The sequence below is a fragment of the Anser anser genome, assembly GCF_964211835.1.
Source record: "Anser anser genome assembly, chromosome: Z".
In the NCBI taxonomy this organism is placed as follows: Eukaryota; Metazoa; Chordata; class Aves; order Anseriformes; family Anatidae; genus Anser; species Anser anser.
In genome coordinates, this window is record NC_139723.1 from 35396352 (window position 1) to 35404987 (window position 8636).

General features: G+C 39.7%; 1 long non-coding RNA gene across 1 annotated transcript; it reads right to left on the bottom strand.

Annotated features, from left to right (window-relative positions):
• Positions 1-633: 633 nt before the first annotated feature.
• LOC310889750 lies at positions 634-7692 on the bottom strand. The gene is made up of 2 exons (XR_014576756.1): positions 5534-7692; positions 634-3800 (listed from the first exon to the last, which is right to left on the bottom strand). It is a non-coding gene; the product is annotated as an uncharacterized lncRNA (long non-coding RNA).
• Positions 7693-8636: the final 944 nt, after the last annotated feature.

Consider the following 8636-nt stretch of genomic DNA (forward strand, 5'->3'; position numbering starts at 1 on the left):
TTTTCTTAAAATGCATTCAGAATAGAAATGTCCACAGTAAATTAGAATTTTTGCCATAATTTTTCATGTGCCTGTCTTTCACTTGGAAAAGATAGTGTAAATGGAAGATTGTCCCTGAAATGATGAGGAGGTGCAGGGTTTTAAAGACCCAGAACACGTTTGCTACCTTCCCTTTTATGTCTTTGCTGATTTTGCTCTCTCTGGTTAATTTTCATATAACCTGTACTTCAAAGATATGAAATATGCTAATTAATTAACTTTATGCTTTAATTCTCAAAATAGAAACTGAGCCGTCATTGTCTTTGAAAATGATTGTCCCTGTATTTACAATGACAAAATACTAAATGATGTTTTCAGATTTTCGTCGTGAAATTGAATTTTCACAGGATGACATTGCTAGATAATTTTCCAAAACTTTTTTTTTTTTTTCCAAATTGTGGCATAACAAGCCCTCAACTTGTTTACACTGTGAAATTGGTTGGTTGTAACAAACTTTCTAGTGATGACTTTTTTGTCTTTAATGGGAAAGAACTGGGATATTATGGCTATTGGAGATCTTGTTAAAGCCTGTGGAAATCAGAGGAAGGACACTGACTGACCTCAGGGCTTCTTGAGAAAGAACAGCAATGCTAGTTTTGGATTTCTTATCTTTGTGTTTAATTTCCTTTTAATCCAGAATTTCCTGAAAGTCAATCTGAATAAACTATTCAAATGTTGCTTCAGTCTTAAAGATTTTTTTTTCACTGTCTCTTTGAACAGGAGAACAGAAATCTTCATCAATCAGAAAGAAAAAAAAAAGTTACAAAATATATGGCATTCCATAAGAAGAACAGGGAGGTTAACATTTATAAACTGCATGAAGCTGACCACCTGGTTCCCTGAGTTATCTTCTTTTATAATTTGATAGGAACTGTGGAAAATGAAACTAGATTCCTCCCAACAATTCCACAGAAAGACAGTAGTATAGCTGTAGAGAGTTCATAGAAGAAGAATAAGCAGCCTATAGCCCCAGACAGACCAAATTGCTGAACAGATCCCTAGAGAACAGCTTTTCCATTCAAGCAAGCTAGAGGAAGGAATTTTTATATAAAAACCAATTTACTTTGCTGGTATCTGTTTTGTTTATTAATACCAACAAAGACACAAGTGCTTCATTTCTCCCAGCCCAGGTTTCTTTTCAGCCTGACCTTCTGTCACATGACTTGAATAGTGTAGTATATGCAATGTGTTACCATGGAAATGATAGTGATGATGGCATGTGTTCAGCATAGTCAAATTTGAACCTAATGAGAGCAGATGTGACTTTGAGCTTTCATCCCTAAAGAACAGACCTGGTTATATCATCATGTCTTTTCCGAGGAATTCTGGAGAAAGCTCTTAAACACAACTCTCTGATTGTATTAGCTGTGAACAACAATACAAATGCATGCAAATAATAATTTCTGCTTGCTGCGAACATCTTTTTTTTTTGAAGTCAAACACACCCACATCAGAAAAGCTGTGAAAGAGGACAAGCCATGAGGAAAACAAGAACTCTTAACCATCTGCAGTTCCCATTGCTGATGTGCATTATCTTCCCCAAACATAAGCAGATTCCTGTACGTCACTATGCGTTATCAGTTTTGGTCTCTACACTTTCCTAGGAAAATAAGTACTTCCAGTTGCTGCAGACCAGTGTGACATGCTATGCAAAGCTGCATAGCACCATGAATAAATTATGGCTGTCACCAACTTCTCTTTCTAAAAAAGACTTACAAAAATAAATTAACACTACCCTTGAGCACTGCTGAGTGAACATCTCACATGTGACTTTGCTAACTAAAAGAATCAGACCTTCATTTCATCACGGTGAAGCCTACACAAGCAATGCATTCTCCGTGTGAGAGAAAAGCCATTGTGCTAAACAACCACAGAAAGAGAAAAGGCCCTAACACAAGAAAGGAGCATTCAAACCAAATTTTTTCAAGCCAGTTCCAGCCCTGGTAACTTGGAGCATGATCAAGAACTCAGCTAGACCAAGATCAGCAGAGAATTCTAAGGCTCCTCCACAATTAATTTAGATAATGCCTTCTCTGTAGCCTGCTAGGAAGAGACCAAACCTCTGTGACTCTTCCCCACCTTCAGGGTGTTGTCAGATGCGGACGCCTGAAATTAAATAGCTGTGAATTTCATCCATCACTGTGTGTGAATTGTGTTATATTGCAAGTATTATGGCTTTATCTCTAGGTTTATAAAAATGAAGACCAACTTTGGCTTCAGCAACTGTACTTAAAACAACAACAACAACAAAAACCCACTACGTACAAACAGTGGCATATGTAGCTGCAAATTGAGATGGAATAAATCATCCTAACGTTGTGCATGGAGTCCTGCTGTCTGCACCTCTATTTTTCTTTCTTGTTGAGGTTTCCAAAAGTCTTGATTCTAACCCAGAAGGTCAGGTGAAAATATTTGTTGCTGTTTCTCTAAGAACTTGCTACGGAAACCCCCCAATGGACTTTCAAGCTGTGGACAGCCACCACCCAGAGGTTATGTAAGAAGCCAGATTAATTCTCTTGGTACCACAATATTGGATCAAAACTAATTAGGGCAAACCTGGAACTTGCTCATCAAAAGCTAAGTCAAAAGCCTTCTATCCATGTTTATAGACAGGGAAAGAGACAAGGAAAAAAGGGAGGAAGAGGAGATCATTGTCTACTCCCTGTTATCCCTATGTGGTTGAATATGTGCCCTATTCAAATGTTACGGATGACCCAAAAGGCAGTTGAAGCCCACCTTGTCCTTTGAAGAATCTGCTGCTGCTTCTCTTAGTCTCCCTGCAGCTCCTTTCCCCTCTTTATTTCTTAAGAAATTCATTATAAGCTTAAATCAGCTCCAATTTCCAGACTTCAGACTTAAACTTCAAAGCAACAGGGCTCAGCAGGGAGGGAGGGCAGGGAAGCCTCAGTTTCCCTTTGAAACTTTGCCCCTAGTACTTGTTACCCAGTTCACAAAGCTCTGCACCATCTGGGGAGAGCTCTTGTGACACTGCTGTGAGCCCTTGAAGAGACCTCCCAATGTCCCCCTGAGCATCCAGAAGGGAAGAACAACACCATCTCCAGCCAGCAGCCAGGCCATGAAGCTCTGGCTGTACTCAGGTGGGACTGGCAGAGCATGATTCTGCAGGACAAATGACCCAGACATCTGGAGTGCTACGGAGAGAAGGCAAAACCTTTGTGAGAGGTTGTGTGTCAGCATGCTGGGGAGCTCGCCATCATCCTTCCCTAGCCCTGGCCAACCCCAACACAACAACATCTTCCCTGTGCTCTTAGTATTACACCAGTAAGATGGGTTGTCCAATACAGTACAGGTCAACCATGCTCTTTGCCTGGTTTTGACATCCCAGCACCATGGTGAGAGCTGAAGTGTGATAGATGATGAATGCAGCTTGCAGCCATAAGACTGCAGCAGGCTGAGCATATCACCAGCTACAGCTGAAATGTTAGCTGGAAGCTGGGTGAAAGGAATCTGTTTAACAGGTGTGCTAGGAGTCTGGCACGGAGACTTGGGCTGGGGCCAGTACCACTGAATGTCTGCTGTGTTGATTCATTGGCAGGCTAGAGTTACAGCAGGGTGGAGGGAACCGAACGCAAATGTCCCTTCGTCTGCAGAAGCTTCTCACTTGCTAGAAAATTCCATCAGTGTTCCTGAATCATCTACTGTCCAGGAGCTGTGACTCTCTTTTTCTCCTGGTTTTATTTTTAATTTTTTCCAAGAATTCATGCAGGTGTCCTTTGCCAGGTATTGTTCTTCTGCAGTCCCTGTTTAAAACCAGAAAACACAGATCAGCAGGGATAAACTGTCCTGAGTATTGGCTAATTCAGTGCAGCCATCAAAATCTTTTACATATGACTACGACAAGTAATGGACAGATCAGTGTCTGTTTGTTCCTCAGACTAGGTATTTATGCAGCAGACCTGGCTCTGTTCAGTAGTCGCTCTCAGGATTTCCAGAACTACCTTAATCTTAGCTAGGAAATTACTCCAATTTTTATATTGTCATTCCAAAGCTGCCAGCTCAACCTTCTCACCTCACTACAAAAAGATAACGTCTGGAAGAGATATGATAGGTTTGATGGCTTGGGACAGTTTTAGATAGCAAGTTAAGCAAGATCTTTTTGAGCCAAAACAGAATCCTCTGCATCCTCCTGACTTTAGCCACATCAGCCATCCCTAATATGTGAATGCCTGACTGGAAGCCAGAAGGCTTCCTGGTGTCCCATTGACTTCACTGGGAGTTATGGGTGCACAGGACCAGGTGACAAAAAAGGCCTGGAGATGTTTCCTTTGGTCTGTTGTTTTCAAATATGACTTTACCAATTATTATACAAAAGCTTGACTTTATGCCTCAGATCAGGAGGAGCTTTGCTTCTGATCTCAGTGGGCTTTTTGGAAGAGCATTTAAAATTTCTGTGCTCCATCCACCAATTATGACTGCATCAGAAATTTTAACCAAGTTCTAACACTACCTAGCAGAAATAGAGAAGATAGAAAAGCATGAGTTTGCTGTACAAATGGTCTAGTTGCCTCCAGAAAGAAGCAGCACAGGAAGTTCCCCTTGTCTGCACAAATCCAGCTGAAGATGACTGGTAATTGCTTGAAATCTGCTGGACCAGAGACATGATCTGTTCAATGTTATGTGATCTTACTCTCTCTCATTATTACCATCCTGCTTCTTGACTGATCTCACAGAATCATTAAGAGTAGCAGAATCTGTCCAAGAATAGTTAAAATTGAATAGAAATTTTCAACACCTGTACACAAGAACAAACAGAACTAGAAACATAGGTTATACAGGTAAATGATCCTAAACGAGCCTCATTTCTTAATTCTTTGAAACAGCAAGCATGCAATCAGGTCAGGGAAAACTGCTAACCTGAAACAATAATTATGATTTGCCTTTTGTGATTTAGCAATTAATTAGCATATGACTAGTGAACATTAGGCTTATGCAAGATTGCAAATCTGTAGTCCCAACCCCAGCTGGAGGCTCTGTTAGACTATACTACTGACATAAGTCTTAATAAGTAGATTGGTAATCTCTGTTATGGGCTTCTCTCCTGTTCAGAGGGTAGGAAACATCCCATTTCTCTAGGTCTGAAGCAGGATTAATTGATTGGTCTCATATGAACCTGAAAACCATTAAGAGCACGAAGGATGAAAAGCAATTCAAACTGCTTTATTACCATTTTCTGGTAAAGTACCAGTTTAGACTCTGGACCTACTGTGAAGCAGCAGGTTTCCAGATATTGACTGTGCTGGCATGTGCTTCTGGAAAAGAGGAAACGACTGATTCCTGAAAGCAGAAACATCTGCTCAAGTCATGAACACACTTTCTGGCTGAGGCCAAACAGTGGGATTGCTAAAGAAGTCCATGTGCTGCCAGCCACACTGGCTGGAATCACAGCAAAATGGGTGGTGAACAATGAGCCACACTAGCTCCTCCCTCATGCTCAACACACCATTAGATAAAAAAATGGTGTTATGGGGCTTACCTTAGTCCTTCCCATGATGGCTTTTATGAGTAAGGCAAGCAGTGTCATGTTTTCCCCTGGTGTGGATGGAGAAGCAGAGATGTTTCTGCAGGACACTCATGAATTTCACAGACGCAAAACTGTCCTCCTGGGTGCCAGTCTGGGGCACTGCGCTAGAAGCTAGTGCATCTTTGCATAGGGTGCTTCTCCTACAATGCATTTTCATTTTGAGGGTTGTTTGATCCAGTTGTTTTTCCATTTAAAGCAGTGTGAATAAACTCTACTGAAGTCTTACTGGTGGGACAGTGCTACAAATTGAAGAGAACTGGGCCCAGTGAATACAGTTTTGATACTATGAACCCATTAAAATGTTTTATTTCTTTCTCTGCCCAGAGTAAACTTTGTCAGAATGATGAAAATAAGTAAGGGGAAATGACCAGTTAATATAGCTTTGCTTGAACCAGCGGAGTTGCAAAAGTATCCAGGTATAAATGTCAAGATACTTTTAGTAGTTTAGGACCATCAACAAGAAAATACAATTGAGAAATATGAATACTATTGGGATTTCATTCTGGAGGTCTTAACAGGAAACCTCTCCCCTTTTCACATATGTAAGAAGGAAAACTTCAGTCAAATCAAACGAATGGCAGCAAATTCTTAAGGAAAGTTGGTGGTAAAATTCAACCCTGTATCAATGACTATTGTGTAAATTTATATTCTGCAAAAGCAGAGTGTGGGTTCAATTTTGACCTGTGATTAACTTTCCCAGGGAAGTCATCGGTTACTGACTGTAAGTATTTGCTGAAATCTTTGCAGAATGAGGACCATAGGGTTGAATGCAGCCCACACAGGAAAAAAAGAAAAAAAAAGAAAAAAAAAAGGTGCATTGTCAATCTGTGGGACATGTTTTGCAGTTCCTAGTGCACCTTCCATTACAAATTATTTACTCTTGTTCTCTGCTTCACAGTATTATATGGACATTTCCTGCTTCAGAACTAGTACTGCAGCCTTTGATCATGAAATGAGCCCTGTAAGTGAGATCTACAGTAAGGGGCTCTTTCTTCTTCCTGTTTCCAGCACTCACGAAACTGTTTCTCCATCCGCACTTCAGCAATGCAGTCAAGCGTGTGCTTAACATTAAGGTCATGCAGGACTTATGTATGTGATTAAAATTAAGCATGCATTTAAATGCTGCGTGGAACTGGGACCTCAGTGAGGATGGCTGTTGGATCAACCTGTTATGACCTTTGCTGAGCTGATTATAACTCAGCCTTTGTAGCACTCTGTTTTTCCCCAAAAGTCATAGTTTATTCAATGTGTTTTGCATCAGAAATTTAAATGGTCCTCTTTTTTTCTTTTTTTAAACACTACGTAAATTAATATTGATTTTTCTAGCTCTGTAAATATTTGAGATGATGGGATAGATTTCCTAGATTGCCCCATCACCAAACAAATTCTGTAACACCTTTTGTGCACCAAGTATAAAAATACTTTGCATACGTCTAAAGTTCAAGCAAAGATAAACCCCCTTTTTTTTTTTTTTTAATTCAAGTTTCCACAAACCAAGATTAAGAGGAAAAAGAAGAAGTTGGATTTGTGTCTGCATCTGAACAAAGAAGAATGGCTAATCACCCACTCCACAAAGACTCTTGCATTGTCTGCTTTTTGGCCATTGTAAATTTCGGAGGCAGATTTGCTCCACTTTCTCTTTGGAAGAGCATTCCTTTCTTGCTAAGAGCTCAGAGATGACTCTGAATAAACCTGTAGAATTGAGAAGCAGAAAGAGATTTTTAATTTTTTTTCTGCAGATTCAGGTCTATGGATTATGCCAGTATATTATCCTAAAGAAAAATAAAACTAAACAAAAACAAACAAACAAAAAAAACACGAGATCATCTGCATCGCTGCTGTAAACAGATTAGCCCATGTCATGTGAAAACTCCTTGTCACACAGCTGGGGTTTAACATACGAGGACTAACCCTCTGCCATGTGGCCCTGCATGTTCGTTCACCCTAATGTTATAACTGCAAAATACTTTAATAGTGTTTTTCCAATTTACCTATCACCCATATTATGAACAGAGACAGTTGATCTTCCTTCTGATTTTTAATCCTTCCCCCTTTCTGTCCGGAAGGACTGCTTAACCTAAAACCTTAATCCTTAAGCTTGGAAAGTCTGTAGTCACTTGCCTTCATAACCACGTTAGCTTTACCACTGCATCATCAGAGGTACTATTTTTTAACAGAAAAGTCGATGTGCTAAGCCTCTCCTCCAGCATTGCAGCCTTCTGATATTTTAGCCTGAGATAATGCCAATGTCTTTGACCAGCTTCATGGCTGGGGCACTTTTTAATTTTAGATTATCTTAATTCATCCCCAGATAGCTGGGAAATCTTGGCTAATCAAGAACAAAAAGGCTACTAAACATTTCATATCTTACCTTTATGGAAAAGAGACAAAACTGTTTTCCTTTAAAAGACAACTGAAAACTGGGATGAAAGCCCACTATTGTAAAGTCAATGAAATCTTCGTCACTGAGATCAGCATACCATAATTTTACCTCAGATATTTTATTCGTTTCTGGGGTGTTTGTAGCTTTGGCTCTACTCTGCTTCCACAGGCTTTACAATATGTTCAACCCATTTTCTAGCAAGAAGACATTTATATAGCTGAGTGTCTACATGATGTTTCCCTCCTCTATCCCTGAGAGCGGCTAATAACCTCACCCTTTATTAGATATGGGAAAAGCACAGGAAAGAGATGCTAAAAAACAAAATTCAGTATTTCTGCCACTCATGGAGGACTTTTTTTCTTCATTAATGCAAGTATCTTGAAGGCACAGGAGAGCTTTAACATCTTTTCCTCTGGTTCAGACTTCTGCTCTTATATCCTTTTACCATTCCATCCAACTATTTCTCCACTTACAGCATCTACAAATCATTTTTTTGGTCTTTCCATTCTACCTCTCACCAACTCAAATCTCTTCAGGAATGATTCTTTTAAAGATATACAGAACTTCTACAATACCTGAGATGCCTCTATTTATACGTGATTTACAAAATACATTGCTCACATTTTTATACTTGACTATAAAACTAGGTAATAGGAGATTAAATCAAGCAGG